The following is a 16,999-nucleotide window of genomic DNA, read 5'->3' on the forward strand; positions in this document are numbered from 1 at the left end:
TTTTTTGTTTCGCTGTGGTTTGTATTATTATTATTATTATTATTATTATTATTATTCCACTGCATTAGTTTTAACTGCGCCAGTGTTTTTTTTCCTCCCACTCATCATCTTTTCTCATGTCTTCTGGGTGCAAACTCTTATTCAAGTAACATATGTGTGTGTTCATGTGGTTCAGTGAAACTCAGACCTCAGCTGAGCAAGATCAGCAAGATTAGAAAGCAACATCTGATTTTCTCCAGAATTCTTGGTAATTTAAGTAAAAGAATAAACATTGTCATAAGTTTTGTAGCAGATCAGCAGCTTCAGAAGTTGAGTGCCCTCAATTTGCTGGCAGTGTTGAACAGGCAACATGTGTGGTCTGTTGAAGAGCTGGAGGGCAGTAAGCAAGCTTCTGAGCCTTGCACACACACCATCCTTTAACTTTGTAGTACCTATCCATTTCTTTCTCACACTCTCCCAAAGAAAGAGGCCTTGGGCTAAAAGAATGGTAATCATAAAATATAGAAGAAATAATGACATTTTTCTCTGATCTGAAAGGTTACTGTTAGATGATTAATCTTTGATGACAGCTTAACTCAATTGCAGCAGAAGGAGCAAACAGTTACATAGTTTACACAAAGGAACAGAGCTGGGAGGCAGTAAAAGCATGACAGATCAGAGGAGTTTTGTGAAAAGGTAATTCAGGACATTGAAAACTACAGCTAAGAAAGTGCTTCTGACTACCACCCGCAACGTTACACATAACTCACAAACTCATGAAAAGCTCAAAAATGGAAATGGTTCTCATTGGTAAAGTGGCAGGTAGCCTTCACTGGACCCTCAAAGTAGTAGGAATGCTGAACAAATTTATGCTTTTATAGATACATTCTGCAGGTCCACACTAGTTCATGGGGCATCATGGAAAGGCTTGTTCCATTGCTGTACTTTGGGTCTGATCTGCAGCACTAAACAAGCTTGAATATTTGATCCTTTTCAATAACGTTAGAAAATACTATATCACAACTTGAAACATAAAGTATGTTGTATACTCCCTGCAGGTTGTATGAAGACTGTCATCTGGGATATGTCACAAACCTGAAGAAGAATTATTTCTCTTTAAGAATATGCACTAGTGTCTGTATAGAGGACTGACCAGTACAGTTGAGCTGTTGTGGAAGGACAGCAACATTCCAGGATTTTCATCATGTAAAGCAGTCTGTAATTTTTTCTTTTTCTAAAGAGAAGGTGGAAAGAATGGTGACATCTGGAATTTTGAAAGGAAAATACTCGCAGCTAGAAAAATAACAGGTAACCATTATTACCTCTCTAGCTGAAAATGCTGCTGGTCTTAATGATTTGATATAACACATGACTGAAAACCTCTAAAGAGACTGGATAAGAAAAATTGAACTTACGGTTCTCAGAGAAGCCAACAGGAACTTCACTTTGAAAGTGATCCAGGTTAACCTTTAGAAAATCCTAGCCTAAGTATATGACTTAAAAGAGATTTCTGCATCAAGGGACTTGCTTGAGCAAGTCATTGAATTTCTGTTATTATAATGCAGTATGTCAATGCTGTAGTTGTTTAAAGGGCATTCAGCAAGTCTAATAATGTGAGAATGAATTTCGATTTGATAGGATGACTGCCTGAAAGGCTTAAGAAGAGTTGGTCCCAGTTCAGCACAGAATAATTTGGGTTTTCTGTTTGGAAAGAAACTGAGCAGAACATCACTGATGTTCTCAAATGCCTCCCATCTTTCAGTCCTCCCACACAGGCAGAAATATTACAGATGTCTGCAATGCTTAAGAACAGTAAAATTGGCTGCTCTGAAGATCTACTGTGGAGGATCTGGATGTCAGTGACAGATGGCAGCCGAGGGGCATTTCAATTCTTACCTGCATCATACTCCTAAGATCCACTGGTTGCAGTGGCATTCATCTGAAATCTGAATTTTGTCTTAACGGGTTTTTCTTCTCCTCCTCCCTTCTCACTGCATGACTCACTTCTGTTTTCAGAATACTTGAATGATTTTCTGCCCATATTTTTTGTGCACGTTGGTACTGCACATTTATTGTCATTGTGCATTACTCCACCTCAAAAAGACACCCTCATAAGCATAATTGTTTCCACATTTCTAGGGTCTCATGCAATCAGGAATCACTGAGACAATGAGAGGCCACTGAGACAGGGAGTCTCTTGGTTCTTCGTAACTGAAGGATCATTTAGTCTTTTGAATCATCTCTTTGGACAAGCTTCAAAATGAAACAGAAGTCCAAACTATTTCCTTTCCTCAAGTCATGATCATTTCTGCTTATGTCAGGCTAGAGAGACGTTTGCCTAACCTGTTTTTAATTACTTTCAGTAGTGGAGCATCTATCTTTCCCTTTGTGGTGTAGTCCAATGCTTCACTACCCTTCCTTGTTAGTAGGTTTCTCTACGATCCCACCTGCTTCTATCTTGCCGTAATTTCAGCTCAGTGTTTATCCTAACTACACAGAGAACAGTCAGTATACTTTTTACATGCTGGAAGTCTTTACCATTCTGGCTTCTATCAGTTACTACATATCAAGATGCCTTACACAAACATATTCTCAACTTTCTTCACAGGGAAAAAAAAAAAAAAAAAGGATTATTCTAGTTTCAGCAACATAATACAGGAATAAAGAATGATTAAAGAAAATGCATGTCTAAGCAGAACAGATATTTCAACAGTAGGAATGAACACTTTCTCCTTGAATCTTTGGATGTAAACAAGAGATCCAAAATACAGCCCACGATCTTAATCACAAGACCACTCTCATATTAAAATTAAAATTAATTAAAATTAAAACATAACTAAAATAAATTTAAAAATACTTAAAATAAATCACAGTTCCAGAAAGAAGTAAAAAACAGTTTTGTTTAACATCCCAGTCTTTATGCTGATGAAGGCTTTGTCTCAACGAGCTTTTTAAATCTGTGCCTCAAGTGGAGCAAACTTGGTAAATGTCCAGTTTGGCATTATGCCATTTTGTAGGCTGTTTTGTGACTGACTAGCTGTCAGAACTAGTCTAGTGGGAGAAGCTGAGGATTTTCACATGGTACTGAACCTGAAAATATTTCTTTGCCATTCGGGGTTCTTTGGGCTCATTACTTTAGTTGCTGACGTATGACACACCTTCCTTCTGTCAGAAAACACTGGGGATCCAGCAACTTCTTTTCCTGTCACATTTAGCACCCAGAGATCAATCTAACATTCACACTGTACCTCTGACACAAGGAACAGCAGCTCAAATGCTGACAGAGATGAAGATACAGAAAAGAAAAATATTTTTAATTTGAATCCCAAATGTGTTTGAGTTTTGAAACTTGATGTGACTTACCTGTTGGGATAAAATAAGGTATCCTTCTGTAGCCACATGCAACTATCATATGATTTAGGGCTCAGCCTCACATTGACTGAAAGCTCTGGCACATGTCTTTGCTTTTTTCAATTATATCCTCCAGAATGGAGAATAGAATAGATATGAAGAAGAAATTCTTCACTATGAGGGTCTTTAGGCCCTGGAACAGGCTGCCCAGAGAAGCTGTGGATGTCCCATCCCTGGCAGTGTTCAAGGCCAGGCTGGGTGGGGCTTTGACCAACCTGGTCTAGTGGAAGGTGTCCCTGACCATGGCAGGGGGGTTGGAACTAGATGATCATCAAGGTCCCTTCCAATCCAAATCACTCTATGATTTTCTGATAATTTGATTCCTAAATAATAATTCCTTGGTTGTTAAACTTCCAAAAGCAGGAGATTCCCAAAGGCATAAATATTATAGCAGCCAGATGTATAATGCTCACCAAATCTCCCCTTGGTTTACTGTCACTTATTTAATGGAAAATTCTCCTGCATTTTTTGTGTATGTGTACAGTGAGTAGTAAAGGGAAAGACTCACAGTCTTGACACAAGCTGTCAGGGCTCTGAGCATACCCCTCTCTCCTGGAAGCTATGCTGCCTGGTCCCAGGGCAAACACTCACAGTGTGGCTCTCTGAAGCTACATGAGGTTGAGCTACCTGAGAAGCCCTCAAAGGGGCTCTCCATCCTTCTCTAGGAGCTGCTTTTAGGCTGGGCTCTCACATTTGTTTTCTGCCAGAGCTACATTGCAACTACGCCCACACCTGGCCAGGTACCCTGTTGATCTCAATCCTGACCCTGATACGTGGATTTTACTTCCTGGCTTGACCTCAGACTTGTCTCATCACCATGGACTTGTCTGTCAATCTCCACTTCTGGCTGACCCTGCTTAACCTCTGCAGACCTGCCATGCTTGCCGTCTTCAGGCACTGTAGACTTGGGCCCTTTTTCCAATGACACTACTCTGACTGCTTTGCTGTCACCCTGGATCTCCCTCACTTGTGGAGGACTCTGCACTTGTCGCTCACTGGCAAGAACACCTCAGCTGTAATGAGGCACCAGAAAAAAAAAAAAGGAAAAAAAAAGATGTTCAAAAGTAAATATGCAATAAAGCAAAATTCTGCCCAGAAAGGAAAGAGTAAATGCTTTGCTTGAAACCTCAGAGAGATACCTCTCTACAGCAGCTGTTGCTGAACTGTTTCTAGTAGCAAGGGTGGGTTATTGTAAAGGATTTACTCTTTACAAACAAACAAGAAATTGCTTTCATAGTAAGTAGGTATTCAACAGGACAGAATTCTATGTATTTTATTCTAAATTCAAACACAGATGTTATCAATATCTTGGCATTTTCTGGAGTTTCTGTAGTGTTTTACAGCGGACAGTTTTATCACTGATTTAGTCAGGTTCCCGGGCACACTCCTGTTTCAAAATATCTGCTTCAGACTGGCTGCAGTTATAGAGATTCATACAAAATTTATATGGGCACTTTAGTTTCTTAACAATTATAGCTTTTTATCAATGCTTGGCCACTAGAATTTGTTGCATTGCTTCATAACATCACTCCTTGGCCATAAAAAAGACTAGGTGTGTCCCCTGCTCTTGCCCCAAGTGCTTATCCAATTAATAGGAGGTGACTTTAAAATTGCATATGTTTTGTTCTCTATACGTCAGTTGGAACTAAAACCCCACCTTATTAGTGCCTTCTTTACATTCCATGGAAGCTGGATGAGCAGCTCCATACTTGACAGGAAAGTTTAGAGATAAAAGCTGTTCATTTGGAAGAATGATACACAAAACCCTTAGCCCTCCAAGCATGAAGTAGGACAAATCTATCATTGTCCAACAACAAGGGATTAAAGAGCCAGGCTACCTGCAGCAACCATAGGGAAACTAGATATGCTGCACAGGCAAAAACAGCAGAGAAATTGCTCTTATCCCAACTCCTGAAGAAAGTGCTGCTTCTCAGGGATCACAAGGATTATTCAGTTTTCTTTTTGCTAATGAATGACTGGACTGCAAGGACAGATTTCTAGAGAGCTTGAAATGAGACTCATGTTAGCATATTTCGCATTTAAGGAGAGAAGGACTGTACGAAAACCTGAATGTCCACTGAACTGGTGTGCTTCTGTGCTGCTGAGAAAGGGATACCATTTTAAATGGTGGTTTATGATGGACTCATTAGCACATTGGAGTGACTCATGAGGACTACTATAGAATATTCTACCGGGTTTTTTTCCCTTTACATTTGAGCAGAAGGATGCTTTTCATCTCTGGCTCGGCTATTTCTGATACTAGCTAGGGCATGTTTCAAGGCATTCTCCATGCTTCATGCTGGGCTTATGAAAAGACTATTTTTACTGCATGACTATTAGCAAGTCCCTCCAGTCCTCCTGCCTCCCTCAGGGTCAAATTCTCCCCTGAAAGTGTGCTCTGATTATGTAAGAGATATAAATTGAAATTCCATTGGGGAGCTGTGGCTAGCATAAAGCTGAAGAGAAGATTACTTGTGTGGCTTTGGCTAAACACAAATGGATCATTTTCTTAAATAACTCAACTATTTTTGTTCCCTTGGATGTACCAGTGGTTCAATAAATACCCGGGGCACAAGTTTGGTTCTTAAACCAACTTACACTTTGTTTTGTTCCAAAAAAAAAAAACCCATGAATCTGAGTTAGTGAGCTTTTGTGGAACAGCTACATCTCTGTGCGTTATGACTGGGATACACTTAAAATCTTATCTTTCTGGTCCCACAAAGAGGATTCTCTTCTCTCTTAAAAACAACCTGAGATCACTTTCACTTCCAACCATGGAATGAACATGACCTATCATTAGCAGCACCATTTCACTGCATTGCTCTGTGTTTATAGCATGTAGTCAGTGGGTCCAACTCTGAATTTCTTGAGAAGCAACACTTCTCACTCCATTCTTGTGTGCTTAGGAGGCACTTTAGTTTAAAATAGAAGACATAATATGTAGGAGAAACATATAATGTACTCACATAATGTATGGTGTATTGCAATGTATGTATTGTAACTGTGCACAGAAAGCTGTGGTAACAAGATTTGGTAAGCCTGCTCAAAGTGTTGAGGTATAAATGTTAAAACCTGGGAATAAGAAAGAGGGGAAGAAAATTTACTTCCTTTTTGCCTGGACTTGTATGATTCCAATAGGACTGTGTGGAGTCCTGCAGGCTATATGCATTCTAAAATAGTTTAAATAGCCAAGATGTTTGTGGTTAAAGGAACAAGAGGCAGAGCAAGCAGTATCCGGGACAGCAGGCAAAGTAGAGGGTAGCAGGCAGGACCAAAGACGCGGACAAAGGTTTACATGTGTCTGACATCATACATTGAGGATGTGCTTGTATCTCTGTGTTGAACAAATGTGTTTTCACCAGATTTCTGGGCTGAAGGTGTCTTTGATGGGGTACAGACATACTCCAACTGCTCTGTTATGCTGTCCTCCTTTTCATGACTGGAAACCCTGTTTTCTAGGTGAAACTAGCTGAGAGGCAACAGATTTGCTGAATGCCGGCTACTGGTATGGCAGAGACTGCAAGATGGCCTGGAAATTTCATAAGTACTGGGAGATGGTGGTGAGAATTTGTGCAGAATGGCACTTGGCATGCAAGGAAGGAAGTATGTAGAGATGCAGGGTCTACTGGCACTCCCCGATGAAGAGTGTCAATACCAGTTTTGTGTGTTTTAGTTGAGAGGAACAAAAGGACCTTAAAGGAAGAATGAATCTCAGTTGCGAGGGAGGAATGGGGCAGTGCTATATAAAATTGTGAGATATGTATTTACTATTTATTAATGTATAAAATGAACAATGACTAGAGCCAAGCACGTCTGGACTTACCTTGTGATGCCCCTGAGGGCATCTTCTCTGTCTCACATGAGAACTGCCATCAATATTTGTTACTGCTGCCTTCTGTGGTGAATGCAGGGTCTCCATTTGTCTTTAGCATGTGCAGAAATAATTTGCTTGTCTGAGAGCTACAAGAAACAGTGAAAAAGACACTTGCTGATACAACAGAAGTCTCAGCTCTCATGGCAAATTGCCAGAATCCAAGCAAGTAGCTTTATTTAAACATGTTTTAAGCAATGCTATGCAAATTGTATCTTCTTATGGGTGAAAAAAATTCTAGTCACATACTTAACACGGATTTTTCACCTGTGTTTACAAATTCCTGGCTCTGTCTATTCCTTGTACTCTTACTATGGGATTTGGTTTTAGAATGTAGGAGGAAGACCCAGATTTACATCAGGGACATTTAGACACAATGGCAAAAGGAGAATGAAGGTTGCTACCTGATCTGTAAAGAAAAATCAAAACTGTAAATAAAGATGATAATGACTACGCATGATTAATGTGTCACAGTGAAGAACTCTGGTAATGCAATATTTTTACAGATACGTCTTTATTAATTCTCTGTAACAATTTTTTGAAAGCCCACTAACTTGGATTTAGCCAGGGTAAATGTTTCAATACTTCAAGCAATTTCCTTCAGAATTGTTTCCCACTCCATAAGCTAACCAGTTTTGTCAAAGCTGTCCCAGTATGCAACATGATGCCACTATAATTATTTCTGGACTTTTCTAACTTTTTTAAAAATTATTGTTAGCAGTTGGACTTTATTATTCTGCTAAATTACAGGGAAAATACAGTCTATCTCAATTGCCAGGAATATCTGAATTTTCTTCTCAGCATTTTTTCACCTCAATTAAAAATTTGGTAAAAAACTACTTGTAAAATTAATTTGCTGGTATTTTTCTAACTCTAGCTTAAATCCCTTTTCTTTGGAGCATGTCATATATTTTCGAAAGGCCTCAGTTTTCGTCAGCTTAGGTCTTATGAATTTCAGTTACGTCTTGTTTTTACATGTTTCATTTAAAGCTGAGAGAGGTGGCAGGGTTGAGAGGGGGAGGGAGAGAAAGAGAGATTTAAGCTCTTAAAAGATTGTCAGCAGCACTTACCCTAAGAGCAATTTTCTGCAGAAAATTGAAAAATTACTTCTAGAAGATGGGGACTAGTGAAAGGGACATAATTGTCTGATTTTCTCTTTTATGAACAGTGATTTACAGAGATCCTGGGAACCACTGATGTGCCTCAAAAACTGAGGGCATTGCCAGTAACTAGAAGAGGCAGGAAGGGGGTGATCCTGTGCTGTCTGCTTGGAAGCTCCTAGGCCATGAGAGTGAAACCATACAAACAGACAAAACCCTTTGTCCCAGAGGAAAACAGAACAAAACAAACAAAAAAAAAACCAAACAGAGGCTCATCACATTTAATTACAGAAAACAAGAGTACTTGGAAGGGTTAATAATTCGGCTGCTACTGAAACTGTATTACAGTATGTTCCATCTCCTTTTAAGCACAATGGAGTAATTGCAGTACAGTTTTTCTGAATCCCTCCTGAAACAATGCCAAGGAGGCAGTTCACAGTATTCATGCAGACATTTAAGAAACTTTTGACACTTGCTTATCATAGGACTCTCAAATGCTTCATTATTAATGGATCTTGATTTACAAGTAGGAGACATACTCAGTGCCTTTGCAAAGCAAACTTTCTCTTTCTAACTAAACGATGCAGGTATTTCAATCTGTAGAGGTGCCATTTCAAAAGCTTGAATCCTAAAAATTTCAAATCGTACTCTCGGTTGAGGGTTCTGTCAGAGTTTATAACTGAGGGAAGCCTTTAACAGTGGACAGATCAAAACTCCTTAGAGGAAAAAAAACAGAAGTGGGGAATGGGACATCAGTCCACAGGCTGTTACCACCCACTCAGGTGATTGAAATGAAAATGCTCCAAGGACGCCATTCCCAGTGAAAACCTAAAGGAGACTGATATCTTTATACAATCAGATTTTGAATGGTTTGGTGCAATACTTCTGTGACTGTATATAACTCAAAAATATAGATGGCCTTGTGCTAATATAACATTTTGGTCAAGTAGACATGAAGAACACTTCCAACTTCGCTGTAGACCTGCTCTGTGTTAGTGTAATTTGTTGAACTTTGAGCATCTTCAGCTTTCCTATTTTTGAAACAAGGCTGCAAGTAACTGGCTGAATAACAATGTTGAGATCAGAAAAAATGCTTTATAAAGGTGAAAGGTTGATTGTTGCTGAGCTGTACTGGATCCTTGATTCCAAACTAAGGTGAGATATGGTACATAACTTTAACATGTATTTACACACTGAAATTTTTAAAATTCATATAAAGACTTTAGTGTTCAACCTAAGTCCTGCAGGGAAATGTTCAGGTAGAAATCCTTATTAATTGTAAAAAATGGCTGTGTTTTTGACTCTTTGTAGCTCTCTAGAACCTATTTGTAACAATACATTATGAATTAGTAATGCTATAGAAAAAAGTAAGAATAAATAGGACTCCTTACAAGTGTGTGTACATGTATATATAGAGGGTGGTTGCAAACTGTTATTAAATAAAATTCAGTATCCAGTATAAATTCTTTACCTCTTTCCTAAAAATGAGCTCAAATGCCAGAGATTCAGAACACAATTTTAAACTTCTGGTATCCAAAATTGTTTTTTATTCAGGTGCCTGCTTCCAACTAGTTTATGACTAACATATATAGCAAGTGTTTATTCTCATCTATTTTCACTCCTTCTTACAAGCCAATCTTTAGTGCCTGGGAAACACCTCCTTTTTCCCCACGAGGAGTTGAACTGTAGCCCCAGACATATTTCAAGAATCCAATTAAAAAACCTACTTTCTTCAGGATGTTCTGTTATTTTAGTAATTTCCTATTGGGAAACTTCTCTTCCCTGCACTGTATAGGGCTTTACCTGTAACCTTTTTTTCGCCTTTTCATAATGGTTTTAGTGTCACTGACTCCTTTAAAGATACAAAATAGCAAGGTCCCAGTTTTCTGTTTCGGTAGAAAGTAGAAGTTTCTTCACAAACAATCGACAGTTAAGGGCAACCGATCCTGCCTTTCAGATTCTTGCTTGGTGTGTCTGCTTTCATAATCATTTCTATTTCAAATGACGTAGCTGCAGATCATAACTCTATAGAGTATGCAGTTGCCTTAGTAGTGCACAAGAAAAGAGTTTGTCCTTCAAGGAGGATGCTTTCTGCTTTATAAGGCAATATCGTTACATTAGGCTGTACCTGCTAACCACTGCTCAGCCACTGTAGTACCTGGATGATATTTGTGTCCATCCTAAAAGGTTCATTAGTGTTCTGCATATCTATATGTGAGGCAACATTTTAAGACTGCCTTCTTGAAAACTGGCTCTGTGATATGATTCAAAATAGTCTAAATGTATTAAAGGACAATGCTTAATAAAATTTGACCTTTAGGGTCTGTGGTAAAAGAAAATGGCATGGAAATATTTGGCGGCTTGCTAGAGACCACAGTGCAGGCTGAGGGTACATGGTGAGTGCTATATTTCAGTCCTTGGTGAGAAAGCCACTTGCTTGGATTGAAACTGATTGGAATTCTCCACAGCTTGAGCAAGTGAAACCCAGAAAACCTGAAAATTTAGTGTTTTCATCTAGTCAGCAGAAGTCCATGGGCTTTCATGGCACTTCCTGGTTTTCTATCTACTGAAGCTTCAGTTTCTGTTTTGCCATTTTATTTTCCAATAGTAACTGACACAATGGGGAATTACAGACTAAAGGTAAATAGTATTCTGAATCAACAGCACACTTTCAGCTCTCACCGGTATGTTTAAAATTTGAATACCTTATTCTAGTCCCTTGATGCTTTGATTAACTCACTGGGAAGAGTGGAAGGAATTAAAATTTATACATGAGTCCTGGTTTCAGCTGGAATACCTGATTTTCTTCCTAGTAGCTGATACAGTGTTATGTTTTGGATTTAAAATGAGAATAATGTTAATACACTGATGTTTTAATTGTTGTCAAGTAGTCAAGGACTTTTCATCTTCTCAAGCTGTGCCAGGTGCACAAGAAGCTGGAAGGGGGCACAGGCAGGACAGATGACCCAAACTGGTCGAGGGTCTATTACATACCATATGACATCATGCTCAGTATATATTTGGGGGAAGCTGGCCAGGGGGACCGCTACTTGGGACGTGGCTGGGTATGGGCTGACAGGTGGTAGGCAGTTGCTTTGTGCATTGCTTGTTTTATATAGTCTACTATTGTTATTATTTCCCCCTTCTGTCCTATTTAGCTGCATTTATCTTAACCCATGAGATTTACCTTTTCTCCTGACTCTCTTTCCCACCCCACTGCATGGTGGGGCGACACTGAACAGCTGCATGGTTGTGACAGAATGCAACCCCCCTCCCTCCTTCAGTATGGCACATCTCTCTTTCTCTGCTACTTGAGGCTAACAGCTTCTTTTGTTTGGCCCCAGAGCACCCTGGCCAGGGCCATTAGGAGAAGGGAGTGCCAAGGCACACTGAGCCGCGCCCAGTGTGGGGGAAGTTTGGAGGCTTCAGGGGCACCCACAGCCAGTGTGGGGGTGCAGACAAGCTTCTAGAGTGCCTACAGTCAGATCTGATCAGATAAAAACGGGACTCTCGTCGAGACTCCGCCCATTGTTGCAGGTCTCTCGGAGCACGAGCAAGATGCTGCCGCCGAGAGCCCCCTCCCCGGGATGGGGACTCCGCTTGCCTTGCCGCCACGGGTGTAAGTAAAACTTCTCGTGGGATTGCAAGTATATTTACACTTTTCGTGCACGTATGCACGTATAACTTTCCGTGCTCCATATGAGCGCGTGTAAAATTAATCCTCGCAGAATCGCGGGTGTATTTTCTTTCCGTGCACATTTGCACAAGTACTTTATTTCCTCGCACAATCGTGAGTGGCTACCGAGAGCCCTTCGCACAATCGCGAGTGTATTTTCCTCCCGTGCACACTTGCACGCGTAACTTTCCGTGTCCAATACGAGCACGCGTACTTTAAATTATTTCCTCGCACAATCGCGAGTGGCCGCCGAGAGCCCCTCGCACAATCGCGAGCGTATTTTCCTCCTGTGCTTCCACATAAGCACGTGTAGGATTCCTTGCACATCTGCACGTGTAAGTAAAATAACTCTCGCAGGACTGCGAGCGTATTATAAATTTACTCTCGCAGAATCGCGAGTGCACACTTTCCGTACTCACTATGAGTACGTGTATCTCTTTAAAAATAATCCTGCACCGTGTTTAGGCAAGTGTGTACTCCTCCGGGACTCGGGGACGGCTCCGGCATTGTTTTGGGTGAAGCCACGTGCATGCACACTGTGGACCACCTGTTGTATTAGTTTCTGTCTCAATAATTTTCCTCAACTGATATCCGAACCTGTATTTAAGTCACTTTTGGAGTGCTAAAACCCTGTTTTTCACCAGTTCAATAAAAGTTGTTTTTGGACCTTGTTGTCCCTTAAATTGACCTGTGGGTTGCCTCCATGACAATGGTGTTTAGCTGCTTGCTGGGTTAAACCACAACAACATGGAGGGTAGCACGAGCAGCCATCAACTTAGTTGTTGCAGATTGTCAGATAAAAATTGTTTCATTAAAAAATGTAAACATGGAGCCATGAATTAAATTTTATGCAGTTCTATTGGACATGTGTAAAAGTGGATGCAGAAGCAAATCCATTGGGTTTTTTTTACACATGACCAGAATATCCTGGTAAGAAGTAAACACCATCCTCTGCAGGAACTGTGAAATAGAAAATAGTGAAGAAGCAAAAGCAAGCACAAGGAACATATTTTGGTGACACCAAACATCTCAGAGTTCCACACAACCATTAAAACTGGAGAAACAATATCATCTATGCTGGGGCCAATATTATTCAATATATTCATTAACGATTTAGACGAGGGAATAGAGTGTACTATCAGCAAGTTTGCTGATGACACCAAGCTGGGAGGAGTGGCTGACACGCTAGAAGGCGGTGCTGCCATCCAGTGGGACCTGGACAGGCTGGAGAGTTGGGCGGGGAATAACCTGATGAAATTTAACAAGGGAAAGTGTAGAGTCCTGCATCTGGGCAGGAACAACCCCAGGTTCCAGTATAGGTTGGGAAATTACATATTAGAGAGCAGTGTAGGGGAAAGGGACCTGGGGGTCCTGGTGGACAACAGGATGACCATGAGCCAGCACTGTGCCCTTGTGGCCAGGAAGGCCAATGGCATCCTGGTGTGTATTAGAAGGGGGGTGGCTAGTAGATCAAGAGAGGTCCTCCTTCCCCTCTACTCCGCCCTGGTGAGACCACATCTGAAATATTGTGTCCAGTTCTGGGGCCCTCAGTTCAAGAAGGACAGGGAACTGCTGGAGAGGGTCCAGTGTAGGGCAACCAAGATAAACATCTTCCTTATGAAGAAAGCCTGAGGGAGCTGGGGCTCTTTAGTTTGGAGAAGAGGAGACTAAGGGGGGACCTCATTAATGTTTATAAATATATAAAGGGTGAGTGCCATGAGGATGGAGCCAGGCTCTTCTCGGTGGCAAACAATGATAGGACAAGGGGTAATGGGATCAAGCTGGAACACAAGAGGTTCCACTTAAATTTGAGAAAAAACTTCTTCTCAGTGAGGGTGACAGAGCACTGGAACAGGCTGCCCAGGGAGGTTGTGGAGTCTCCTTCTCTGGAGACATTCAAAACCCGCCTGGACATGTTCCTGTGCGACCTCACCTAGGTGTTCCTGCTACAGCAGGGGGATTGGACTAGATGAGCTTTTGAGGTCCCTTCCAATCCCAAACATACTGTGATACTGTGATCTATCACAAACACAAACAAATATCCAGTTCTTTCCAAGAAATGCAGCTTTTGTGAACCATCATGAGAAAAAAATCTAATAAATTACATACATTGGCTTTGCAGTGCATCAAAAATGCAATTTGTATAATTCACTGCTTCTTTAATTGATGTGATGTCCCTGAAATTGGCAGTAGGAACACCTTGAAGTACTTGTGATGAAAATATTATCTTATTCATACAATGTCCATATATTCTTAGGAACACTTCTTAGAGATGCTTGGAGCTTCTTAGAGATGTGCTAGCACACTGAATTAAATGACTGCAAAGGGAATGCCTGTTACACAGACATTTTGCCTTTCAGTTACAGTGCAGCTTGAAGGAAATATCACATTCTAACAAAATTAGGACATGTGCCAAAAATTATATTCTAAAGAATGGAGAAAGCAAATAACGTGTCTAAAGAAAACAAAGCCAAACAAATCAGACCCATTTCCAAAATACTGCAGGAAGTCGCTGGCAAACTTGTTCCTTGCAAACTAGTTCAAAGCTTATTTCTTTACTTCTTAGGGGACAAATAACAGCAAAGAAAAATACTCAAAACCATGTAAGGCATTGAACTAGTTACTTGACACCAGTCAGGCTTCCCGAGGAATGCCTAAAGACTGCATTTGAAAATCCAGAAACACCTGTCAAGAATTTACCAGTCATGCAGCAATCAAATGGTTTCCAGGACTGGTTTCTTGGTTTCCTTAGCAGCATTTTTTGCTGACAGAATGATAGCTAAAATGTGCAGCTGCAAACAATGGAAGCTATATCTAACATGACAGCCAGAACCTAGAGTTGCTACCAGAAGTAAATGTTCATTAGAACCGGCAATGGCCATCTGCTGGTTACAAACTAAAATCCACTGCTTGACACAAAACATTTAATTTAAAGCCATCTATACTCATAGGTGAAGTTTCTTTGTTCAGCTATAGGATTTAGTTCAGTACAACTTAATATGCAATTACTCGAAATAAAGAGACTGTGTTTATTACTGATTGAGTCAGTTTTGCTTCTAACGGAGAAATGTCAGTTAAAGGTCTGCAGAGAAGAGCTCTAGTGCAATAGCTGAGATGTGATCAGTATGGTATCTTTCCTTTTCACAGCTACAGCATTTCTTCACATTAAAAATGAAAGTAGCTTGTGGAAAAGACTTCCATTATGCTGAGGAGCTAGGATCTCAACTTTGCAACCTCCTGCAAAGAAGAGAGTACCAGTCAGTCAGGACTTTTCAGCTTGTTTCACTGAACCTGAAAATGATTTTGCATCCACTTTTAAGCTGCCCTGTGATCAAGGGACATGATCTTGCCCCGATTCCCAGTGCTTGCTCTTGGTCTTCACATTTCTCACGCTGACATCATGGTGTCAGCCAGTGAAGAACATAACACAGGTGGTGGAAGACCCAGCACCAGGTCTTTGAGGGTGCAAAGACCTCCAGGTAGCACCAGGGCTGTGAGACCTTGGTGCCTGCAGGGTGCCGGGGATTTTACACTTCCCACGTGCCATGGCCAGGTCCTTGGTCCTGCCCCACACCCTAGGCACTGCCGCAGGGTTTGTTGCTGCAGGGTTTGTTGCTGCAGGGTTTGCTGCTGCAGGGTTTGCTGCTGCAGGGTTTGCTGCTGCAGGGTTTGCTGCTGCAGGGTTTGCTCCCAATGACAGCCCCTGGCAGAGTTCCCGAGCTCCCCAGCCAAGCAGGGATTTGGGAAAACATAGGGTGCAGTGCTGCCAAAGGGAACCCATCAGCTGCTGCATACTCCTTTTGCCGAAAAATGCCAGATCCCGTGTATTTGTAACAAGCGTCCTGCATGTAGGAGAAATCGTGGTGTGTGAAATGCATAAGTTAAAACAACAACAACAGAAAGTTCGTATTTACTACTGTTTCACGGTTTGCTCAGGCAGCGCAGCTTCATCGAGCATCCCACTTGCCTTACTCACCAGAAGATGGCAGATTTGCACAACATATTGGCTGCTCGCTGCTCCCTGCGGCCTGAAGGAAGATGGTGGCCTGTGGTGACCTGGGAAGATGATGGCGGCGGCCTGAGGGGAGGCTCAGGCAGGGTGTGTGGTGTAGTCTGCCTCCAGCCCGCAGGATAGCTGGCGACCGTGGGCACACCGGGTTGGGGACAGCTGCCCCCAGCAGCCGGGGGAGGAAGATACTTGGGGCTGGAGGACTGGTCCTGGGCTGTCCCTGGGCAATGTGGCTGCTGCGGGCCCTCCAAAACAGGCTCTCCCCCTTTGCCCTCCTGGTGGCCTCCTTGCCAGGGCAGCACTTGCCTTTCTGTGGAGTTTCAGCTGTCAGGCAGCCTCTCCTGCAGCTGTCCTCCACTCAACCCTCCCCTTCCACCCTTATCTGCAGTGCCCTGACAGCTGCTCCCATGCCCGCCCTCCCTCAGAGAAGTGGTAATTGCCACTGTTTGTAAAAGGCTGGGTGAGCCGCAGAGAAGAAAAACAGTAGCAAAGCAAACCCAGGCATTGCGGATGCTCAGTGCTCACCGGTTTCTGCTTCTCTTGAAGACGGAGCACAGTGACACGCCTGAGGCTGCCCGTCCTGCGCTTGCTGTGGAAACCCCCAGACCAAAGATGTTCAAGGTCTGAGTAGGAGGTCAAGGCTAGCTGCAGAAAACCTGGACCTCTGACTTGATTTCCTCAGGCTTTTTTGGTGTTTGCAACATAATACACAGCATGAGAAGTCGGTCTGTGTTCAGATTAGGTAGCTCCACAGGCTACGTGCCCATATCTGATAGAAAAGTAGAAAGCACATCTTTGTTTTCTTTGTTTGCTCTGTCTGTTGATACAGCTTACGTGAGCCAAATGCCTACTGGTTATTAACATGCAGTAAAATATCCTTATACAAAAAATACTGTGTGGTCTGATTTGCAATAGCTTTCTCAGAAAAAAAAAAAAAAAATAATAAAAATCAA

This window comes from Columba livia, chromosome Z (assembly GCF_036013475.1).
Source record: "Columba livia isolate bColLiv1 breed racing homer chromosome Z, bColLiv1.pat.W.v2, whole genome shotgun sequence".
Taxonomy (NCBI): Eukaryota; Metazoa; Chordata; class Aves; order Columbiformes; family Columbidae; genus Columba; species Columba livia.